Source organism: Cyrtonyx montezumae, unplaced genomic scaffold (assembly GCF_038088225.1).
Source record: "Cyrtonyx montezumae isolate F1298 unplaced genomic scaffold, pur_monq_1.0 scaffold_5, whole genome shotgun sequence".
In the NCBI taxonomy this organism is placed as follows: Eukaryota; Metazoa; Chordata; class Aves; order Galliformes; family Odontophoridae; genus Cyrtonyx; species Cyrtonyx montezumae.
Genome location: NW_027072056.1, coordinates 2,138,261 through 2,163,033, shown reverse-complemented (window position 1 = coordinate 2,163,033; position 24,773 = coordinate 2,138,261). Strand labels below are relative to the sequence as shown.

The window sequence follows — 24,773 nt, the reverse complement described above, 5'->3', positions numbered from 1 at the left end:
TGGTCAGACTCGTGGCATATCACAGCGTACCCTTGCTAGAGATTGGAATTTAATATATGTACAATGATTACTTCCTTTGGTAGCAAAGAGCCCTAATTTTCCTCCGTCTATTTCCTCTCATCTGGTGTTCATTTAGCCTCTTCCTGCGTTTCACACACAATAAACTCCCCAGCCCCTTACAGTCCTGCGAAACGGAGGAATACCCAAAAGAAATGAAGAAACAAACGGACAGGTCAGCCCTGAGAGCTCAGGCGGGTCCGTCCCACGCTGCACAGCACACACCAACACTTTCTGATTGAAACAGTGCGACAGCCAGAATCTACGACACGCTCCTGTCCTTCCTCAGAATGAAATGTGCTCTACTCATTATAGGCGTGCTTAAAAAATAGCAGTACAATTTAACATCGAGTTAGAAAGTAATTTACCTGTGATTAGGCACAGATGGAAAGCCACACCTCTCCTTTTTCCTGTTTGCTTCCTGACGTTTGGAGGCTTTGTGATGCTGGCTGACACAGCCTTCCATCACTGCCAGGAAGCGTGAAGCTCATGCGTGTGAGAACCTGTGTGTGCAGGGCACAGCACATCTCTCCTGCAAAGGTGGTAGAAAAGGTAACAGAAGCTGACAGCGAAGGAGGAGACAAAAGAGTGAGCAGCAGCTCAGGCTCGTTGTGTCAAAACAACCAGCCCTCAACCCACCTGGAACAAAGTGAGAGATGGTGTCTGAAAGCTCTGAGCTACTGCTTCAGAAACCCCAGACATATCCCTGCAAGACCAAAAGAATCTTCTCTAGCACAGAGCGGGGAAATCTTGCAAAAATGAAACCAAGGAGAGCTGGGCTACGTCCTCCTGCTCCCAAGGCAGCCCCATGTGCTGGTGTCTGCAGCCATCCAGCCTTGGCCGTGGGGCTGGCTGGGACTGCAGGGCACACGCAGCTTCTGCACCAACCTTGGGAATGCCAGTACAACACAGACTGATGAGATACGTGATAATAAAAGGGAATATTTTATACCTGGAGTCACGTGCAACACCAGGTCAGGCATGGCTGGGTGTCAGTTCCTCCCAGCCCACCAGAAGCAGACATTTTCAGGATCACCATCTCCACAAAGGCAGCCAGGATACCCTTTTGCCTCAGCTCTCAGTGTGGTGCATTTGTAATACACCGTTCCACACTCAGCCCCAGCTCATTCTTGTTAGCTACATACCTATTGCTGCCATGTGTTTACCCAGGACACAAATAGGGCCTTATCACCCTGGTGTCTTGCATATTTCATATGCAATTAGCAGAACAGACACAGGCTGAGCTTTAACAACATCTCTGCTTTTCAACGAAATTGAGCTGTGCTGTGAGCACAAGACTTTCCTGTTGCACTGTCTCTTGCAAACAAGTTAATCTAAAAAAAGAGCCACGGCTTCTTAGGAACCTTAGGAACAAACTGCCAGTTCATTTTTCAAAATGACAGATGTGATGAAAATTGGCCAAAGGCTTAAGAAAAAAAAAATATGGGGGTCATGGTGAGGGGAGCAGCCGGGGGCAGAGAGGAAGGCATTCCTGAGCCCCCTGGAGCCTCCTGCTCCTCCAGGACCCATTAAAAGCTTACGTTACTCGCACTGCCTATAAACAAGGGCTTTCTTCTGCCATCATAACCTTCCTCACAGCAAGCGCTTCGGAAGCGTTGACTGCTGTCTTGTAGCGAAGCAAGGCACCAAAAATGACAGCAAGTTACAAATCAAATGCCACTGATTTATTACCTTCCAGAGTTTCGGGAGGTTTGTCGTGATTCCTAAGTGACCTTTGTAAACTGACTAATCAATAGCACATCTGAACGCTGACTGACTGCAATGGAAAGTTTCACTGCCAGGAGAATGACATCAGTGCTGGCAGAGGACAGATGTAGAAATGTGGATGGCAAGCCCATGCCTATTCTTCACATTCTTTTGCTTTTGTTATTACCCCTGTTGTCATCGAGATAGGGAATGTCAGGATAGAAAAAAAAACCCACAAAAAACTCAGCTATTCTCCATAAGAAAAGTTTTCTTCCATTCACTTACTGGGTCTATTGCAGAGGCCTTCATTTTTATTGGTTTTGCATTCACAAAATACAGGTTCTAGTAACAGATTACAGCCATATTTACGATGAAGTAATGTGTTAGAAGGATACTGTACCCACTCCTTTTAGATTCCTCCTGGTAGACGCATTGAAATCAAGGAAGAAAGAAATCAACAGCTGGAGAAGAGAAATGGGAGGTTCATAACGAGACATTACGCTTGCCATCTCTGTGTAAGAGACTGATTTTCTCCAGACAAGTAGCATAAAGCAGTTCTCTAGCTATCAGTAGATGGCTTCAGTGGAAACCACTGGAGGTCCCATTCTATCTGCAGGGGATCAGTGCTGTCTCCTTCCCAATGGCCAGTGCCAGCTGCTGGATGACCAGGGAGGCTGAACTTGAGTGTCCTCTTACTCCTCCTCAGGACCAGAGAGTGCTAGTACAGAAAGGAAATCCACACAGCTCCTCACTGCCTTTGCCCTGGGAGAACAGAGAGAGTCACAGGGTCACCCTCCCCGAGTGTCAACACAGAGACTAACAAGGGCATATTTTAACTAATGAAGAAAGACTCCTGTCTTGGTCCCTACATGCTTCAGGGTGCAAAAGAAAGGTCAGGATGCGGCCACACAGGACAAAGAAAATCCGAAGTGAGATGAAATACTGCAAAGACAAAGCAGAAGCACTGATGCAAAATGCAAAGGCAAATTAGCTGCAATTATCTGAATTAGCTGCAAACAAAGCAGATAGGCTGGAGTTTTCATTTTCATTAGAACTGTAGGTCAGCTTCTCCTGTGTGTCACACCAGCTCTGCCAGCAGTGAGGTTCATGGAAGATTCAGGAAAAGGCTAACAGCATGAAAGATAAGAAGTCCACCTCTGTATGGGAACTGTTGAATCACAGCCTGAACCACTGCTTCATCACCTGAGGTGAGCACCGAGTCAGCCACAGGAGCACAGGTGAAGGCAATGCACCTGTGTGACCAGAAGGGGTGGAGCCTGGCTTCACCTCTCCTAGACCCCATGTAAGGGCTGAGCACCACTGGGAAGGATCTCTTTCTGCAGATTGCTCCTTTGGGGTTTCTGTTGTGAGTCTAAGACATGGGTGAGCATTCCATCTCTTTTTGATTATTCTTTTCCACCGCAATAATTTTTCTCATCATACATCCTGACTACTATACTATTTGAACTGCTTATTCTGTTGACTATATATTTGTAAATGATACAGCCTCCTTTAAGAAGAAGATTACATCATAAAGAAGCCGTACAGGGAGACTAAGGGAGCAATAGCAGTTGGAGGAGACAGCACTTCTGCAGGAGAACCCAGTTCCTTGGCAGTGGCCTGCCTCTTCCCAAAGGGAAGTGGTGCCCTGGACAACTGCAGCTGCAACAAAACACAGCCATCGTTGTCCAGGGCTCATCTCATTCCAACCCCAAACTTGATAAATGATGGCTTGTGTTGGGAAGACTTGAGAATATTTCCACAGAATTTGGAAACTAGCCTGGCAAGCTCTGGACATCCAAGGAAACCTGGTAACACTCAGCTGGCCGTAGTATGTCAGGAGATAATGCATCCCAAAGAATAGAGGCACAAAGAGAAGCAGAAACCACTCCTGTGAGCTGCTGCAAGAACTCACTGCCAGAGATCTCAGTGGGCTGTGGGCAAAGGGGATGGCTGTTGCCCGGCAATGTGCAGCTATACAATACAGGGCCCTAGCAGCACAACTGGCATGGGGAGGGGACCAGTTCTGGTTCCATTTACTCATCTCCTTCTTAAAACCAGTGCACCGAGAGGTCCCCACACTGCTTCTTTTCTTGTGAATAGTCATGTTAGTGGCTTACAAGCAATACCAAAGCTCCCTCGTCTCAATTAACTGCCTCTCCTTTGCACAGGAATAGCAGATGCTGTCAAGCAACAAACAGATAATCCTCAGGAAAGTAGAGGTACTAATCAGTTGCTCTTACATTTAAGATCACTAGGAGTTGCCACTGCCTAATGCTGTTTTTCTAATTAATTGCACTGGAATGCACTTAAGCAAGCCCCGGATCAAAGAATCAACTGCACAGATTGAAATAAATCCTGTCTGCTGCTAATGCCTTGGAAATGGATGACTTGCTAAGCATTCAAAATCCCGGGTACCAATGGTTTAAAACTACAAATAGTGTGAGAATCTTGCAAAGGAACAGAGTTGAGAATAAAGAGGAGAAAGCTTTTTTCTTTTGCTTTAAACAAAGCCAATTGCTGAACTGACTTATTTTGAAATTTGTATATGTTAAGTTCCTTATTCTCTGCATTCCTAGCACCAGAAATCACAATGTGGAACTGTCAATTTTCATCACAGCGAAACTCTATCATCGTTATAGATTCATTTTTCTTATTCACTTTAATGAAGGATTGAAATCTTTTCAAAATAGTGATAAATAAAAATGACTGGGGATGGATGTGTTACCGGCTGGTGCGATAAATCACTGTCTCTTTCTGCACGAGTCTCTCTCCCATGGTTTAAAATATCATCAAAATGCCTTTGATTGATTTACAATTTAGTAATCCAGCCATCATCATCCATAATTCTACAATAAACCACGCCACTTCATGTAGCTGTTACAGATGTTCGGAAGTTCATTCCCTGCCTTTTAAGAGGTGATATCTAGACAGCAGCTGCAGACACCAGGATTAGCTGGGGAAAAAAAGTCTGTCTTCAGACAGTAAAACATCCCATTTTCCTATAACGGTGCCTTGTCTTTAAAGCTGAAAGGCGTGCTGGCAACCTGGATATATCCAGGTTCAATTATTAAGCACCAAATCTGTGTATGCATACATGGCTAGGAAATCAAGATGCTATTAAAAGCACCCATGAATGGCCACGCAGTGCACAGCAGCTGACCTTACATGGGCTGTGCCAGCCCCAGGACAGCCACGTTACACCACGCTCTGCTCGTGCACAGCCAGAGCTTGGGATTTGCTCTCACTGCTCCTGAAGGCAGTGCAGGAGGAGCTGCAGCTGCAGGGAGATGACGCTGCTCCTTATGCAACACCAGCACTTCTGAGAGCACAACTGGGGACTTCACAGTCATCGTTACTCATCCTTTTTTTCCCCACAAGTTACCAATCTGAAAACAATAGGTTAATTCTTGCTTGCAGCTTCTTTTGCTTAAGCCTGAAAACAACACAGCGTGAGCTCGGCTTGCAATTAGCAGTTTTGTTAATGTTGCTTCTTAAAGAAGTGGAAAACCTGCAACGTGCACAGTGCAAGGTGCAGATATTTTACACCACACAGCACTAGCACTTTCCCCCAGCAGCCAGAGTTCATTGAAAGCAGGCACGCAAACATCCAACAGGAACTGTCAGCGTGATGGCCTAGGTCACAGCAACAATTTCTCTCCTAAGTGAATCACCATGCAGAGGAAGCCAGCAAACACTGCAAAACCCATCAGCTGGGAGTGCTGGAAAGCACTGCTTCACATCCATCACGAGGCCAGGCCAGCACTCTGAGGTGACAGTGACCATGTGTGTCAGTGAGCAAGGACACGGTGACAGGAGCCTCTGCCTTCCTCCTGCCTGTACCTGCTGGCACCACACGGTCAGACTCGTGGCTTGGCTCCTCACAGGGGCACGGGAGCCTTCAACAGGCCAGCAGCCACAGGCTTTCTCTGTTGGATCTCTCAGGTCAGTACAGGCTCAAGAGCTGGCAAACTGGAGAGAACTTAAGGCCCAGGCTACTGGGGGTGTCTGGCAGGGCCAGCAGCCCTGAGCTGGGAGGGAGGGATGTCGTGCCTAGCAAACACTGCTCCTCCAGCCTCCAAAAGTGCTCAGTGAGGCTGTGTACCCCGTAGCTAGCAGAAGAGCAGCAACATGCTAAACATGGCTTCAAAAAGCAGCTTTTGATTAATAAATCCTTGTGAGATTTCTTTTTTTAACGCAAAGATCACTGCCTACCCTTCCACAGGAAGCATTGCTCCCAACTCCACTGCAAATGGATGGAACAATGTGCTTAGATGTGTATGCCTCAATTCCCCAAAGTGTCGCCTTCAAGTGAGAAGGAGCAGCCCTCCTGCAGCCTGGGAGCACCCAGCACTCCAGCACAAAGGGAAAGTGAAGCTCGCATGGAGCAGCCCCGCTCCCACTAGATGGCAGCTGCCCACTGTGGAATGGCAGGGGATGCTGGCAGCATCCATGCAGCCTCCCCAGGGCAACGCTTTTCTTCCCTTCTCATGAGATCTGTTGTAAGCACGACATCTGAAGGCCACTAAAGTGCAGTTTCATGTCATTGGGCAGGTAGGGGACCAGTGACTGAGTGTCCCCATTCTCTTACGGGGCAGCGATGCCTGCTGGCAGAGCCACAGGTTCAGCTCAGTGCTGCCAAGCATGAGCTCAGGCAGAGGGCATCCTCCCAAGGCAGGTTGCTGCACGCACAGCTCTCCTCCCAGGTGTTTACACTTCCAGAGCAGTGGTATATACGCACTGCTTACTGAAACATGGCATGCAAGGTGCCCCCGGCCTGCAGGTCAGGCTGCATACATAACCACGAGGCACTGGGTTTTGTGTGGAGAGATTACCATTCTGCACCTACTGAGCCTCCTGCTGAAGTCTCTCCCTCGGGCTTGACTTTAAGAAACTTCACCTCCGAAAAAACGAACACAGGATTTTTCACCCTCATTCATTACATGGCTAAGTTCTGCTGGCAGAGCTGCAGCTGTAAGGGGTAAGCAATAAAAGAACATTGTCAGCCAAAGAGCCGTGCCAGCAAGAAGTTGTGGGTGGCTATCTACACAGCTGTGGGGCCAGCTTATTCTGTCCAGGGAAATGGGTTAAGTTGCAGAGGCAGAGGAACGCTTGCCAGTGTGAGTTCTCTTCCAGAAGGGGTTTATCAGCACAGCTCCACTGAAATAATCCCATTTTGAATGCAGGCATGTCCTTAGTCTCTCTGTCAAAACAATTCATCACAGAGAAAAAGTTTCTTGTGTTTGGTAAATTTTGAAATAGGAATGTGGCAACTGAGATCCCTAAAGCATGCAGGGCTAAGCCTCTGCCCACTGGGACCTGCTCCTTCAAACTGCTCAGCTGGGAGAGGCTTTCTCTCACCTCCCACCTGGGAAGGATGAGAGCTGGGATCTTGCAAGAGGCTCCGTTTCCAGCCCTGAGCCATGCAGCCCCCTGACGGACTCCTCACATGAGAATTTATCTTTCCTCTGAGTATTCTGCCAACAGGAGCTGGGTGGGGGGTAGCAGGGTCATTGCAATCCATTTCTTTGAATACCCTGTGGGATCTCAGCCTGGCGTATTTCATTTTTTTCATCTCAAAGAGAGGGTGTGTACGTAAGAAAGAGATCTGGAAAATGTTCAGCATCACAGGAACTGCCAGCAATGCTTCCTTTGTTCACTCCACGATGTTTTTTTTATCATCAATTAGCTCGAACAGAGAAAAGCTCCATCTCTGAGCTGACTGTGGGACACAGGTGCTGCGGGCTCAAGTTGTCGCTGCTCCTCTCTCTGGGAAGCCAGGCCGATGCTTGTTGTGCATCCTGTTCTTCCAGTCAGCCTGGAGACAAATGCCAGAGCTGGCACGAAAGGCATGTAGCAGAGGCACTGAGAAACCAAAGGTGAATTCCTCCCACTCCGCACTTGGGCTTGGTGTACCTGTTACTACACGCTTATGTGCCTTACGCTAGAAGCAACCATTGAGAGGGACAGAAAGGGGATTGCTAACACTGAAAATGAATATTGAAAGAATCAGTACAGCAAAGATTTGCAATGTTCACTCCGGGGAGACGAGGTCTTCCTCCTGGAGAATCCCCCGCAGGGAGGAACAGCAGCGGTAAATTTGGAAGAACAAAAAACAAAAGGGGAAGGAATCCGATTGCATACTCTATATTTAAAAATTAAAAAGACTACCAGATGCAATTACATTCATGATTAAAAGATCTAACAGAAGCATATTTAAATTCATTAACTTAGTCCACACTTTAGTACCTCGGGAGACCAGCTGCTCCTGGAATACAGGGCAGCAAAATACAAACTACATCTTGCTTGTATTTGATCAAAACCTTTTGGAAGTTTCAATGATCTGGCTGTTAACATCTCTTAGGTGATAATTAGGCTCTAGGGGCAGCAAACAGTGTTTGGGAGAGAAAACGCACCGTGGAAACGTAAGTAGTGGAGCCTTCTGCTGTGCTGAAGAGCCGGTTACTCCACTGGATAGGAAAAAAGCAGGCAAGGGCAAAATGAGGCCACGTTCACACAGAGACTCGTTTTGCCTGTGTGTATCAGCAATCAGCAGATGCTCACCTCCCTGTTAACAGTTTAGTTTAGATTTTGCTCATTTCTTGCAGCGTGTGTTTTAACCAAGAGGTTCCAGCCCTTGCACGCTGCAGCTCGCTAGCACGGCTCTCCTCCCACAGCAGACATGGCGTGGTTCTTCCACAGCTGCTGGGTAGCAGGTAGCACTGGGGCTGCGCAGACCCTCACCGGCCCCCACCCTCCCAGGCAAAGCCCCTGCCTCACCGGGCAAGCTGTGGGTAAGAAGCTTTCAGAAGCTGCTGGTAAGAGCCAGATCCTCACCAAGGTTCCGACAGCAGGGCAGATGCACGGCAGTTTTCTCAGGATGGCCCACAGGAAGGCACTAAATTAACAGCAGAGTTACTGACTTATTCCCCTCCAATTACTGCTGTGGGATCCATTTCCTAGTGACCGGACAGGAAAAAGCTTAATTAAAGATAAGAGGGAATTTCTGTTTATGGCTGGGTCTGACATATCTGAGAGAAGTCTTCATCTCCACATGCTATGTCTGGCTTTGGTCTCCTCCATCCTGCAAGGCAGCGCCCTACATACAGATGCTTTCCTTCTCGAGGGAAATAATTCTGGCAGTTTGAGTCAGCTAGGTTCTTTCCCATCCTTGCACAGTCCCCAGCAATCAAGTGCAAGAAACACCAAAGGACATGGCTGACCTTTAAGACAGACAGCTACGAGTGTGCCTGAACTGTCAGGCAGATGTTTGCAGGGCCCCTTCCTGGGTTTTACTCTGGTGCACTGGTTACAGGCCACAGCAGAGAGCTCTGCAGTGTGGAGCCATCCGCTCTCCCTCCGAGCTCGTGGGAAGCTTGCACCATTCCTGAGAAGCTGCAGTTCTGCTTGAAACCACCAAAGACCAGCAGATTTAGATTCCAGCTGCTAGTGCCACACAGAGAGCATTTCCTCCCTGTCTGCAGATGTAACTCAAGTGCAAGGTTTCTTTCTGCACCACCAAGGAAGACCTGATGATATGCACATGCGATGCTGCTGTGGCACTGCTCTGCTCAACTTTATTTCCCCTTTGCTGATGAATAACTGGAGAGATCTGTTTTGTTTTGCTTTTAAGACAGCTGACTTCCATTGACAAAAAGTTGAAAGCCAAGAATAAATCAGGTATTCAATCACAGCCTCAAAATGTTCCCTGTTCAAGCACGAGTGTGTCAATAATTTGTGGCTGAGGATATGGAGGTGATGCTCCTGCAGGGGCTGGAGGAAGATGCTCTTCCATGACTCATCAGGCATCCTTCCAGCAAACAAGGGCACAGTGGTGAGTGACAGGATTAGTCAGAGAAATTGTACCGTGACCAAAAGCAAGAGGAAAATACAAAAAAAAAGAATAGGGAAGAGCATGGAAAATAGCACTGGTTGAAAAACACTCAACTTTCAACTCAAAAGTATTTCTAACTCACTCAACTGTAGACACATGACTTTGGACAAGTTTCCATCTCAGAATTAAAGGCTGTCTCAGTTCCTCATCCTCACAAACTACTTTTTTTTCCCCCCTAATATGAGAATACATATCATTAAGTATAGAATTTCAAGAATTTCAGTATAGAGTTTCAAATGCATAGCAAGGTTTCCCTTTACTGTCATAGTTCTGGGACAATCCTTAACATGGCTCCAAGAGTAAAAAAATTACATGCTCAAGTCCCTTCCACTATAAGATAGCTTTCCTGATTGGGACCTGGATTTCAATCTGAAGTGAAGTTGCAGCAAAACCAAAACAGAACACGCGTGCTATGCATGTGACATAGAAAATAGTGGGATTAAGTGCAAGTGAGGAATTTACATGAGACTGTGAGTAGGTTTTTCTCTTCCTCAGATAAAAAAGGTTGATTATTTGCATCTAAGAATGGGATGTCCATTAATACCATGAACACACAAAATTCTGTGGATGAAGCTTCCCACAGCACTTACAGCAATCGGGTACCAGGAGCCCCTTGCAAAGATGGAAGTGCCTTATATTGTTCTCATCGTCGAGGAGCCTGTGAGGCTGCAGTGAGACTTGAGATTGGCTACCAAAGACAGTAGATGGCAGATTTACGAACCACACTTCAATCTGTTAACCCAAAGAACCTTCAAAAGCTTTTATTACCCTTTCCCTTCATCTCAAAGTCAGTGGCTATCCTTGAAAACAGATAGCTCCATCTGCACTTTTATTTATCCCCAATGAATACATAGCTTGTCTTTAAACACAGATTCTCATCTAAGCTTTAAGAAGTAGGAAAATATTCCTAGAGAAAAACTCAGACTGATCCAGATGACAAAGTGGGAAGGACCAGGAAGGAAGAGAAGAAAGGAAGAGCTTCAGATGAGTAGTGATTACATTTGTTACATTTAAATTTGATTAAATTTGTTAGATTACATTTCCAAAATTACTTAGAGCTCTGAACATATCAGCCTTGAGTTCACAGTCGGGTCAACTGGTTGTAAAACAAAGGGCTTCCCTTTTAAAGAGGTAGAATAAAAAATATTAGACATTTTCTCTTTTAAGAACAGTTAGGGAGAAAGGGATTTCTGGTTGAACGGCACAGTTTACTCTTTTTTTGGTCAACATCTGGGATGAGGTTACCTGCACTGGTCATCACCCCATAGGGTTCTTTCTACCCTTGTACCAACTCCAATCTTATTTTTTCCTTTTCCTTTACACGGACAAGGTTTTCAAAGGCCTTACTGGAAAAAAAAAAAACCAACGCATTCTGTTCCAAAAAGAAGAAACCCAAACATTTCAAATGATTACCACTGATATGGATGAATTACACATAAACCTGGCCTCGCTGCCAGCTGAAAGATGAACAGCTCAGAGTTGATTGCCACTGCTAACTAGTAACTCCAGGAACTTCTGTCTGCCTGCTGTTTCAGCACTGGCACTTCCTCAGGCTCTGATAACACTGTTGAGTGGGAAACACTGGTGGTAGGTGGATGGCTGGGTGACCTTGGAGGTCTTTTCCAACCTTGGTGATTCTACACTTGTATAAGTAGAATCTCAATGGGGATGTCACCTTCCTGTAAAAACAGGCAGGTATGTTCCAATGAGGATGTGTGGATCCATCAAAAGGTTCAAAGGTAGAGCTTCAGAAAGCTCCCAGCTGGAGCTGCTTTGCTTCCTGTGCCCCCAGCAGGCCTGTCAGACCCAGGAATGCTTATCCAGTTTGTCCTGACTTTCAGCAGTGCCCAGCCATCCCGTGCTGTGGTTCTGATGGGCTGGGGGAGAGCTGAGGGCTGCTCCTTGTTAGTTCGACAGAGGAATAAGGCGACAGGGGATTGCAACAGAATGCACGTATCTCATAGCTCAGGCAGAGGCTGAGTGACCCATATCCTTTGGAAGGACAGTTTGTGAAAAAATGTAATGGTGAAAGCTTGTGTACAGAGCCAAACACTGTTCTCTCCATAGCATTATGACTTATTTGCCGTTATTGCAGTGTCAACCTTCTATGCCCAAGTTTACTGCCTGGGACTCTGCTGATCTCACTGGCTTCAGCTGAAGCACTGAGGACTTCCAACTATTCTACCACAGCCAAGAAAACTAAACACTCCTCCCTTGATAATGTGCTATGAAGCTAAAAGGCAAAAAATAAGAGTCTTAGTAGAACACTGGTGCCCCTTACTTGGGTCACTGCTCTGCCTCACAATACAGGTCTCCCAGTCCATTCATGTGGAATCTACCAACTCTATAATCCCTCCCACCCACACATACAGGCAGAGCGGTTTTTATACTGTTGTGACTGGATGTTATAAAAACCAAAAGATTTATGAATTGCCAGATTCATGCATTCAGAAAATTTGACTCAGGCCCCTGGAAAACCACTAGGCCAGCTGAAAAATTCCACCACTTGGAGCTGACCTCATTCTGTTCAGCTCCAAGAACTCTGGCACTGGACCCCAGGATCCTTGTATTTCCAAGTCATTCGCCCTCCTAACTACACTGAAGCTGCAGGAGTTGTCCTCTGCCAAACCTCCACCTCTCACAGCGGCGAAGCCTCCGTTCATCAGCAAGCAGTCGCAATTTCTGCTAGTTGTGGCCCAGTTATAGTCTATTTTAGGATTTTCAGAAGCTGCTGAAAACTAACGTCCTCTCACTCCCTCCTCCTAGAATCTCATTTATCACTCTGCCTCCTGCACAGTTACAATTCCCTCTCTCTTAGCTGGCAATTTCTTCACTGTGATAGAAATTCTGGATGACCCTAAGGGTTTGTAAGCACATGGGGGCAGTGGACCGAACTAGAAAGTGATAAGGGAAGATTTAAGCAATTGCGACTGCTAGGCCGAGGGAAATGGTGCTAATTAAAACGAAAAGGAGTGGTAAATAGTGAGACACGATGTGAAGACACTCAAGCAGCAGCACCCAAGAAGCAGAGGAAGGATTTGTGATCTGTCCTGCCCATGCAGCAGCTCTCTGAAACACGGCTATGAAATACATCAAGTTATGAACACGTGGATTCATTCTCCAAACGCATTCACTGCCACGTCTGCTGATCAGGAGTATTTCCAGCACATTTTTACAACTGTGGGCACCACAATCATTATAATCACAAAATGGCAGAAGAACTAAATTTTGTCTTGTGTCTCGAATAGAACTTGTCAACTCAGCTCCATTACTGAGTCTTATCCAAGATGGCACGTGGTGGCACGAATTTAGACAATTTGCACACATAAAATAGCAGAAATATTTTGGCTTACAGAATCTGCATAACAAGCAGTGATGCTTAAGACAGCGTTGGCTTGGTGGCCAAATACCTGGCTGTATTTGTTGGGCCAACAAAAGTTCTACTTGCAATCTCAGTTGATACACACACGGCTGATAATCAAATTTATTGGTATTTTTTAAATGAAAGCAAATGCTAACTACAAGATGTGGAAATGAGAAGAGGTGTCTGTAAAGGAAGGCAGTCCAGGAGGACGGCGGGCTTTTCAGAACCATGTACTAATTAGACTGCCCTGCTCCTAAATGTCAGCTACCATCATTGAGTGAAGCCTTCCCGTAGGACCAGCGCAATCTGCACTAGGATACAAGAGTGCACACACAACGAGGAACTCTATTGGTATAAAGTATTTGTATGCTGGGAAACACAACTAAGCTCCAGTCTCCTTTGCCTCTGTGCACTGTGGCTGCTGCAATCTAAAAACACATAGCATGGGTCAGGCAAGGGCCAGAGGTAGCTGCCAAATGCCGCTGATCCCCAATCCGCCTTATGTCTGGTAAGTGGCACGAGTACAAAGGTTGTTTTAAGTTTATGGGCTGTCAGTGGCTCCCGTGGACCAATAAAGCACCAGGAGATCAGTGGCAGCGTGTAGAGAAACCCACTCTGATTCCCTTAAATTAACAGTGGGGAGCCGCAGTAAAGACTCAGGGGTGCAACGGGGTTCCTTCCCTCTGCTGAGATAACAGCTCAGTGATCACTGTACTGCTGTGCATCCCTAACCACGTATCAGTGCAGACCAAAGCTGTCATGAGACCTCTGGCTTTGTGTGGAAAGGCAATGGGAGTATATACACTGCATAGTCCACCAGGACCTGAAACCCCATATAATGCCTAACGGACTAATTATGCGAGCACCCAGCTTCCTCCTTCATGCACAGCTCATGCACAACTGCCTTGCTTTCAATCAACACTCCCTCTGCCTTTTGTGCATATTCGCACACCAAAACTCAAACCAACGGGCAAAGCCAAAATTTCCCCACTTCTCATCTCATTACGGATATCTTCCTTGCAGCTCGCTGATTTTACTCTCTCAGGTAGGAGCACTCTCAGCAGCAGGTTTCCAGGAGCAAATTAGGCGAGCTAAATTACTGGAAGTTTACCAAAGGAAAAGGAAATAAAGACCTCAAACACCTCATGGACTGTTCTCTCCCTCAAATCAGTAGCTTGTTTATTCTAATAATAATAAAGCAGGGAGAAGGATGCAATTAATGTCAAGCACAATTCATTCCTGTTACTTTTGAGGTACTAAAATCACAACCAGAAATTCTGATTTTGAAGCAACGTGCACACAAAAGCACAGAAAACTTTTGTATGTAGGATTTTCTGCTTTAGCAACATGCATGTGCTGTGTGAGCTGCTCGGCAAACTGAGGCAGGAAATACATTAACTGGAAGCTGATTTAGGGCAAAACTATTTTACCTCATATTTGAAGCTATTCCACCAGGCTATTTCACTGCAGAAAAGCAGGACGTTTTGGGGAGGAGAATAAGCGTACCACGGGGAAGGAGAAAGGAAGAGATTTTCAACTGTAGCTTTGGCTAAAATGGAAAGGAAGCTATTTCTGGTGAAATGGACTCTCTCCCACACCCAATTAATGGATAAATCGTGTAAGAAAAATGTCTCCATCCCAAGGCAGACCCAATTATGTTCTGCATTAACTGAAACATATGGGAACATTTCAGTATAAACAAAAACTGCACTGTATGAGCTTTTTTTTCTATGAGCTTTCCAGTTCATTTAACCCTTGCCATGGTGCACATTAACTACAGACTGAGGTTACTGGTGTAACACTCCACGGAGTATTTTTTGGCTGCGATACTGCAGCAGTAACTCCAGGATTTTATACTGCAGAACTGAAAGCCTTCTTGCATTCTGAACACCATCAGCCCTCTTCTTTACGCTGGGTTTTTCAGCAGAAGGAGCTGCATGCTGCAGCAGGCTTCCACAACAAAGCCTAGTTCTCTCAAAAGAAGGATGGCAACTCTTAACATTCATGAGAATGATGACCTTAAATGCTATCCATGGGAGCTCAGGCTCTGAATTACCTGGATGTTTTCAAAAGTACCACCTGCAAGTAATGCTTAGTTCCTGTTTATGCCCATTCCTGGCCATACCCTTGTCTACCTTTATACACCAGCCTCATCACACAGCTGCAAACACCAGTGTCACCAGTCACCTCCCACTCTGATCACTGTGCAAGTCCCAGAGCCACCAAGCCCAGCTGAGATCACCAGCTGCTCCATCTCTTTTTGGTGATGCAGATGAGGAACTATCAACACTTAGACCATTATTACCAAGAACTACAATTTCAATAGTAATGCTTTCTACATTAACTAGCCTACTTATGCCTCAAGAGTGAAACGTTTGTTTTCTCTTTTGAGAGCACGTTGATACTGAATTGGCAAACAGACCTCCAAACTCTTGCTCCTGGTGACTGCCAATACAAGCAAACACCTGTGGCTGCTGTGAAAATTTACCACTTGTGTGTGGGGCAGGAAAGGAGCTTCCCAAATCAAAGCAGACGTTCCTTCTGCCATGGAGAAGACGAGGAGAAGTCTCTCTAAGTCAGTGCTGTGGCACTGGGAGGATACATGCTGACTTTCATTTCCTGACCAAACCTCAGCAAAACCAGGAAATTCTTAGTTTTCGTGTCATTCACAGAAAGCAATACCACAGAAGACTATTGCAAATCTCCATTCTGATTTCTGAATTACATGGGCTGTTGAGTTTCTATGACTTAATACCTCTTTGAGTTCAGCACGTATTCCTGAAAAGAGTCCTGTTTCAATTTAACCGCTGTCAGCAGTGCTTAACCCACCGCACAACCTCAGTTTAGTCTGACTGTGTCCACCTTTAGTTTTCAGTCATACCTCTGTCTACAAGCCTGCTGCCAACTTGCTATTCCTCTCACAGCCAGCAAATCAATGGCTCTTTAAACTTAAACTCCACGGATTGCACTCTGCAGCTTTCATCTCCAAGCCTATCTTCCAGCCTTTCCACCTTTCATTTGTTCTGTTTTGCTTTTTGTTTCACTGGGCCATGTCAAATGTTGTTTGGATGAGCCTCGTGCTGCTGTGTTTGGGATATAAACGGCGTTCATACGCTGATCCCATCATGTCAGTGAGCATTTACTCTCTGACAACAGTGGAAGTGGAGTAACTGCATGATGAAAGCACTGACAGGGATATTCCGGACACAGCATCGCGTTCTGTTAGATGGAGTAACAGTGCCCCAGATTGCTCACAACTGGAAACGAGGTGCTGCAGCGTTTGGTTTCTGGATCAGGAGTTCATTTCAGATGGAGGAAGGTAAAGAATGAAACCATATTATCATCCGGCAGGCACTAATACACATTAGTCAACATGGATCCCCCTCCCTCTGTGCGCTCTGCTCTCACAGTTCCACTGCCCAAGAGGTTCTCACCTTTTTCCAAACACCTTTTCTCTTTGGCTATTTTTGCATTCCTACGTAGAGCATAAACCCCACAGTACTCAAGAAGACAACTGTGAGACCCGCAGTGCCCAAATCAGATGAAATGCAAAGATTTTGTTCATCCCTGATCTCCACTGCTGCCAGTTCCAGCGCTTTTCACGCACTGAAGTTCGCTTCCAGATGGTTCACCATGGCTGGGGCAGGCTCCTTGGTGGCATCCAGCCTCCTTAAACCCTCAGGCCCCAGAGTGATGCTGCTGTGAAAATGCCTCACCTGGAGTGCAAAGACAAAGGGCTGGCTGCCCCACTGCCCCTGCTCCCACTCTTCTCCCAAAAGTGCCTTTTGCGCCAGGAAGAGGGAGGACAAGACTGCACTTCAGTGCTCTGCCTTGGCTGGCTGCGAGGGTAAATGCAAAGAGAGGGAGGCAGGGAGAGCCCTGGGCAGAGGAGTCCTGAAGGCAGAATGTGGGTGAGCTGTGCTGCAGAGCTCAGATGATGGAAACTGGACTGAGGGTGCACGCAACTTCCATAGCTCTGCAGCACTAGGCCAGGCTGGGGCAGGGCAGCAGAACTCTTCCTAGGTATTAAAAATACGGCAGGAATCCTCTCACTGCTGTTCTTCCCACTCCTTAGTTCAACTTCCCTCGATGCCCTCCCCTGCTCCTGAGCTGTAAATCACAGACATGCAATTGCATACGGTTCTGAGTGAGCAAGCAGTTCTCCACTGCAAGTCAGCCTCATTCCCTAGGTAACTGCAGATATTAAGAAGTTAAATCCTTCGAACTACTGTTGCGAACAGCAGTACTTGACACTGTGACCTGAGACCGGAATAATCTTGGGCTCTGATCTAGTTAAACATCCTTGTCTAATAACTGCCTCAGGCTTTCAGACTACAAAATCTTTAGAAAATAAAGCAGTGTTAAAGTAGAAAAAGCCCTTCTCGTGGCATTCCTGGCTGAGCACCTGCTCACCGTGAGCTGCTGGGGCAGACAGGAGGCTGGGAAGGCTGCAGTTCAGCTCAGAATGAAGCACAACGAGCTTCCACTGCTCACTGCCCGTCTGCTGGATGGTAATGTTTGGAAACGGGGACAGGAACGACTGCTGTGTGCAGCTCCAGGAGCACGCAGCCCTGCTGGGGAGCACCACTGTGCAGAGCTGCAGGAGACGCTGGGTTAGGGTTAGGGTTAAGCTTAAGAGCAACAGTTCTTAAATAAATAATGGAAAATAAGAAATCCAGAGTAAACTGATAAATCATCTGAGGCTAGGCCCAAGACCTGACGACAACAAGGCCTGCTTGCCCTCTTCAGGCTGCAGCCCTGCCAGGCTCGCTCGGTGCCCGCTGCCTGGCAAGGGCAGATCTGCAGTGCTGGGAAGCCCAGCAGGATGGACACATGGCCCCCAGTGACCTGTGGGGCCCCGCAGAGCTCCAGGACACCCCTTTCAGCCCCACACTGCCCTGGAATTATGGATTACAATGAAGTGTCACGTCAGCCATGGGGATAGGACAGAAAAATTAGAGCCTTTGAGGTTCATTTACCGCATGGCAGGTATAACGTTCAGAGTCTTTAAGAGACCTTTCTTTTGCTTCTCAACAGTGGCAGCAGTTCAAAAAGACCCTTAAAAATTCTTTTTGTGCACCGTTATGAGAGCTGCAACTACACACACCCGCTCCTGGACGGGATCCAGAAGTGTCAGCAACAGCCTGAGGGTTAAGTCCCTTCCCTTCTTACTGAAAACAATAGTCTAAAGCTCACCATGAAGCTCTTTGTTCCACATCCTCTACAATGAGGCCGAAAGAGACCCCAGGGCATCCCACAGGGATAATCCATCCTCATGTAACTTGCCCGAGGGTCTGTGAATTAACATTTGCAGTGACCGAGTAGGTAAAAACTTTCCTTGCAGCCATTATATTTGGCACTGCAACACCCATCAGAGCCTCGAGCACTCCTAGGGTGGCCACACACTGCGCAGTATTTATTGCAGCCTTATGCTCAGTGCACACTTTGGTAGAGATCCAGCGTGCTTCCTCCTCTCTCCTCCATGTTTTTGTGGTCTTCTCCCAGTTAGCCTTCTTACAGATAAGTACCCTGCTTCAAAGCAGATTTTTGATGGAAAAAACAAGCCCAAAATATTGCTGATAAGTCCTTAGTTTATAATGGGCACAAACGACCATCTCCTCAACAAAACCCAGGAACCTTAATGTCATTGATTTGATTTCTTGTGACACACTGGCAGTTTCTGTAATATTGCCTCTGGCCTTGGCATCCAGCCACAGCAGTGAGTCACTGACAACTCCATTTCAAGGGTTAAATTTACACGTTTTACATAATGAGTACACTTTTTTTTTTCTTTTTTTTTCTTCCCATTCCCACTAATTAAATGCATTGAGTCTTCGGTGACTCCACTGTCACTATGTAAATGGAGGCAACCTGCCATTGTAGAGCGAGGCACAAGGCTACAACCCTCTCTGTCAGTCACTCTCTGGAACACAGCCAGGCCTTTGCGGGGCTGCAGTGATGACCCAGACACTACAGCATGTATTTGTGGACCCCTGAGAGGGGCAAAAGTATGAAGTCTGGAAAAATAATAGCGTCTTCAAGATGAGGACTGTCTCTGTGCAAGCTGGGAAGCGTCAGGACTTGACTATTTGCCACTTGCTGATTACACAGAACAGTGCTTATTAAAATGAAATCCCCTGCTTTAGTTCCTGTTGCTTGTCTTCAGCAAAATTCTGGGCTGTGAAGCTGTCAGAAAATACACAGCCTTGCCTGTCAACATCTGCACGTCTCTAAATTCCTACTGCAAAAGTTTCTCCTCCCTCAGGGTGCAGTTCCCGAGGAGCGGAAGGTACTGAAAAGGCATTAAAAGGCAGCAAGCTCTGGGAAGGAGTGCGTTTGGAGGTATTTCACCTCAGACTTGGCAGACCCCTGAAAGCAGTAAAAAATGCAGTCTGAGCCTCAGACATACTTGTAAGGCAGCTATAGAAAGACAACAGTGCAAGCTTTCAGGGAAGAGACAATATCCTTGCCTGTCTTTGTACACCTATCACCATATCCTCTGATCTTGACTGGCATCCATCTCTCTGTTGTAATTTAAACAAGCAGATATGTACGCGTCCTTTAAATTCACTGAGCCCCATGCCAACAGAAGCAATTCTCTGGAATCCCTGCACGAAGGGAAACACGAAGCAGCCGTGTCTGGCTCCTTGCAAACCCGGACAGATTTGCTGCTCCAAGCCTGCTGCACAGCCCCTCCAACCTTTCCCTTGCCCCTCCATCCCTCCCAGCAGGGCCCTGGGAGGCAGCAAGAGGGACACAAGGTGCAGCGTGGCACGGTGTGGCCCAGCTGCCTGCAAGGCACTGCCAGGGGCTGCCAAGTTAAAGACGAGCCTCCTCCATTGGGATTACCCCTGCTTGCAGCCAATGGTTAGTGCACACACAATAAAAAGTGTACTTCTTAATTGGACTTCTTGCACGCCAAATGGCCGCTAATTATTTTGCCTCCTTACTAACCCCTTCCCCAGCTGGCTTTCAAGTTGTATTCCTGCACCTCAGATACATGTATAATACCGACTTAGGAAATAATGATCTTACCTTTAAAGTAACGAAGAAGAAAGGATCACACAGGGATATCAAAGCCATCCAAAGACAAATCCAGGTCAAATGAGGAAAGAAAGAGAGAAAGAGAAAAAAGAAGTTACATTTATGTTTCACCACAAGCACACCAGCTAAAAAGGAAAAAATAAGACATTTAATTCAGTGTATTTTACTTTCTGAAAGAAAATGATACAGTTAAAACAATGGAGCAAATGAAACAGAGCTATACAAAGTGCTTTTGTCAGTGGATAAAGATTTCCAGGATTGATGCACTAAATTGTCAGTGGCGTTCCTCCATGACACTGATTTGCTGTCATCAAAGGAATAACAGCGAGGTCTTTTCTGTACGGTGAAATTTAACGCAGACACATACCATTCTACTTTTGAACAGTAAGTGTAAGTAATGGGTGCAGATATAGAGGAAAGGTATGGTGTGTATCAATATATCTGTCTGCACGCACTTAACAGTATTAATCCCTTGGCAAAACCCCAGCTCCCAGTGGTACACGACCAGCCTATTGTACTTGGCACAGTATCTCAAAGCCTGTGTGCAGTTTTTACATCCAGTCACTTTTCTCTATATTAGCTCTATACTTCCGGCACTCAACCAAGGAAAATGCTTTGGAGACCTGTAAAAGCTAAAACAGAAATCCATAAAACAACAGAAGTTCGGTGCAATGAAGGGATAAGAAGGGTGTGTGTGTAGGGGGGGGTGGGAACAATTACTTGTAAGAAAAGAAACAAAGAGTGCTCTAATGTCAGAAATTCTGGGAGACTCCTGGGGATTTTACCAGGGACACTGAAAGGTTTCTAGTGCCACCGAATGAAGTGAGCAGGAGGCTCAAGTTCCTCATCAACCCACTAATGATCCCATGATCATTAGTGCCCCGGTTCTGTAGTGAAGGGCTTGCCATTAGGGTCTGTGAGTGAAGGAGAGGACCCCACCAAGTGGAAGCGGTCCCATGTGCCCCTCCACCCCAGCCCTGTATGTAGGTGTCACGACACCGTCACATCCTGTGTGATTTAAGCCGCCCGTTTCACTGGGATTTTTATATTCCTTCCCATTTTCTCTGACGATAAAAGCACAATCAGAATATGTGTTTTTAAACGTTACGAGAAGCCTTTTTCAGGATTTGTGAAACCAAGCTTGCATTTATATGAAACACTTTCACAAATGGTGCTCTGTATATTTTCAACTCGAGCTCCGTTGCTCAAGCATGGATGGTACATACACAAACGAGGTGCTCTTTCAGAGGACGTGGGGCCATAATACAAGGAAAACCAGCACAGACAGACAGGCAAGTCCCAGCTCTGACACTGCCTTTCTCATCGTGAAGCTGGGGCCTTCTGCCAATGTGTTCTTCCATGCACCTTTGTTTTTCCCCATGCTAAACGTTAGGGAGGAAATGAACTCTTGGATAAAGTCACTCTGCTGAAGGACCCAAAAGGGTGGGGAGAGCATGGCTCTAACTAAATGCCAGCTATGATCTCACTCCTGAGCATCTACTGAGCGCAGACGAACGAGAAGGGAGCAAGCACACGTGTCAGAGACATATTTTCTCTGGGTTCATACGGTCACAGGAGTACAGAACGTGAGCTGTGTGTGCCTTTCACCCCCACCCTTTACAGGATGCCTGTTACTGTCTTGTGTATGGAACTCACCCAGGGAACTCCCTTCTCAAGAGGAAAAGCAGTAAGCGGGGAGGAAAGTGATGCAAAAAAAACCTGCTGTAAGTGGCAGGGTGAACTGGGAGGGGCAGGAGAGCCCACAGAGCCCAGGGCTGGGGCTGAGCCAGGGCAGAGCTCAGGATTCTTGCCTCTGGATTGAGGGAGAGCTGCTGCCTCAGCTGGTCCTCAGAACCCAGGGGAAGGCCTGCCAGAGGTCTGCTTCTCTCTTCTTCTGCCTCGTAAGGAACCTGAGGCTCCGTTTCCCAGCAATGCCCCGGCACGCATCACCATGCACGCGTCCTGCTGCTGGGGCATGCTGAGCACAGATCAAGAGCATTTGCTCTCTGCATTTCCAAGCCCCTCTGATGCCCTAAGGTGTTATGTTAATGCTGCTCTACAAGATCAGCGGAAGAAAAAAAAAAGAAGAAAAAAAGCTAACTCACACACACACACACACACAAAAAAAATAGCATATTCCAGGTGAATACCTAATGCTTTGAATTTACCTTGCTGGATCTTAATTGTGGGCAACGCTGCACTATGGGAAAGCTGAAAACAAAGGTTAACTGTAGTTAAGCAGTCTTTACTCTTGCTCCAAATGCTTGGTGAGCTAGGTGAGCTGCGACCCGTCGCAGGGTCACAACCGACCAACCTCAAGGGCACTGCAGATGCTGACTTCGGGCCCCCTGCTGTAAGCACTGCTGCCTGTCCTGTGCCTGGCACACAGGCTGCAGCAGGTAGCTACACAATGGCCTCGCTCTCGAGTGCGTGGCCATGAAGACGGTTGAGATATCAAAGGGACCTCTGCCTTTTTTTATCATGAATGGTGCAGTGCTGATGGAAATAGGCTCTGTGGTAGCGATGAACTAAAGATAACGCTGTTTGGATGGAATTGGACACGCACTTTGTCTTCAGTGCTCACACAAAAGCTCTGCTCTCTGTCTGCTGCGCTTCGTTCCTGCAGAGCCCAGGGCAGATTCCAGTCATTCCAAAACCAAAGACAGCTTTAAGATCCGAGACCCAAGCACATCAAAACTCAGGTTTCCTTTTAATTTATTTCCTTTCAGCCTGTACTGATGTGAACAGCGTATCCTATCAGCAGAAAGTAAGAGCATCACCCTGTAAATCTCTTTCCAGGGGTCAACGTGAGAGCACAGAACTATTGTCTAGAGAGAGCAAGGTTATTTGCTTTATTCCAAACCGCTTTTTTCTCATTAGCTGGCAGAGACAGGGAAGGGAGTAGAAAAATCGATAAATATCATAACTTTAATAATAATCACGTAGGGAAAAGTTGAAATGAAGTTAAATAAATGAAGTTTAATAACGATTTTTAATTACGGGGGCTTTCATTTCACTTTTCAAATGGATCTTAAAATCCTTGCCCTCCGAAACCTCACCGTGTTTATGAAACGATGAATAATTCAACACAGCTGCAGCTGACACTTTACACACCGCTGACGGTAATAGCACTGCAGTGATCAGTGTGCAGAATGCCCTTCTCTAAAGCTCCCACCTCTGGCTGGGGACAGCAGCACGGCCCTGCAATCGCAGCAGGATGGCACTGCTAGCTGGGGCAGGGAGAGGAGAACAGGAATGTGCCCGCAGGAGAGAAGTGCTCCGATGTGCCCCGGCACACACGCTGAACAAGTGAGAGTTTTGTCTCTCTTAGGTCAGTAATTTCTGGAATCTCACTAATGCCAAATTGTTCTTAAGATCTGAGCAGGAGATGAAAAGCGAGAGAAGCTGCCTGCTCGTTTACTACAAAAGAAGTCTGTCCCATCTTTTTCTTAGAATGCCCCATCACCATTAATGCACTGAAGTGCTTAATGGAATGAAGTTTGCTCGCATCCAGCAGGGGGAAAGGAAACGGCTTCAAAGTTCTGCCTTCATCAGAGCGGAGCAGGAACCTGAGAGAGCATCACCTGCACTTGGTGCCACTGTACTGAAGGAGCTGCTAAACTTAAGGAATTGGGCCACGTTCCATATTAACCCAGTTTGTTAGACAGTGGACTCTTAATTCGGTGGGATTACATTGCGGGGGCAAACCCAAGCCAATTAAATAAAGTCTGAACATCAATTCGTGGACAGCTGAGTTTGCAGGCCACTGGAAACGACTGGAAATGGTGAAGGTGGTGGGCTGCAAACAGCTAATGCACTCCAGTAACTTCATTTCCATGCAAGCTAAGGTGCAAAATGATCTCATTCATGTTGAGTGGCAGGACTGGGGCAGACATGAAGGGAAACAGGGTGAGCCTGCGGCTCCCGGGGTTCAGAAAACTACTCACAGCTTATTAGCAAAATCTGAGGGTTTGTTTTCCCCGCTCCGCTTTGAGAAGTTGATTGACTCTAAAATGCTGTTTGCCAAGCAGAAGTGCCAGAAGCTGTGCTGTCTGTGCATTCATCATTTTGCGAGTCCCTTCCAAAACCACATCCCACAACCACCAGGTGAGGAGGAGTTCAGATTCCTCTCAGAACCCATTTGTGGGAAATCCCACAAGTCTTCGGTTCTGCTCGAGCTGGGTCCCAAATTCCTTTCACATCTCTTTCTCCACGGCTGCACAGAGAGGCCCTTCAAAACAACTCGTACGCCTTACTTTCAGTCTAAATTTTAAGAGGCATTCAAACAGTAATGGCTTTTTCATTTGGGGCTAATCCCAGGGAAAAGCCCTAGGTCTCTCCGGAGATTTCAGTTTTTATTAGTCATTGGGAAACGTAGACTTTTTAATGTCATTTGGAAAAAAAATATTGGAAGCCTGTGCTCTCGTTTACCTGCCAAACCCAAGAAAGGAGCAGCATTAATGCTTAGCAGGCGATAGGAGAAAACCTTCCTAATGACTACAGGAAAGAATCTGTGCTGCGAGCCCTTAGGCGTGCTGGAGGGGAGAGGAATCTGCTTTGTGGTGGCATCTCTCAAGAAGTCCCTGTGGCGGACTTGAGGCTCCTGTAATGCTTCCCTGTGCCCAGCTCAGAGCTATGCACTGATTCACAGGAGACATTGTGGCTCTGGATCCTTCCTAAAGACACCAACATCAGACTGCCAGCTCC

General features: G+C 46.7%; 2 protein-coding genes across 2 annotated transcripts in view; one reads left to right on the top strand and one right to left on the bottom strand.

The window, feature by feature from the left end:
• GPR17 (G protein-coupled receptor 17) overlaps window positions 1-3,082 on the top strand; it is a 179,317-nt gene extending 176,235 nt beyond the window's left edge. Inside the window, exon 2 of the mRNA XM_065748205.1 lies at window positions 3,073-3,082. The gene's annotated coding sequence lies outside the window, so the exon portion shown is untranslated. The remainder of the gene's footprint in view (window positions 1-3,072) is intronic.
• The window catches only part of HS6ST1 (heparan sulfate 6-O-sulfotransferase 1), a 158,273-nt gene that overhangs the window by 6,516 nt on the left and 126,984 nt on the right, over window positions 1-24,773 (bottom strand). The window lies entirely within an intron of this gene.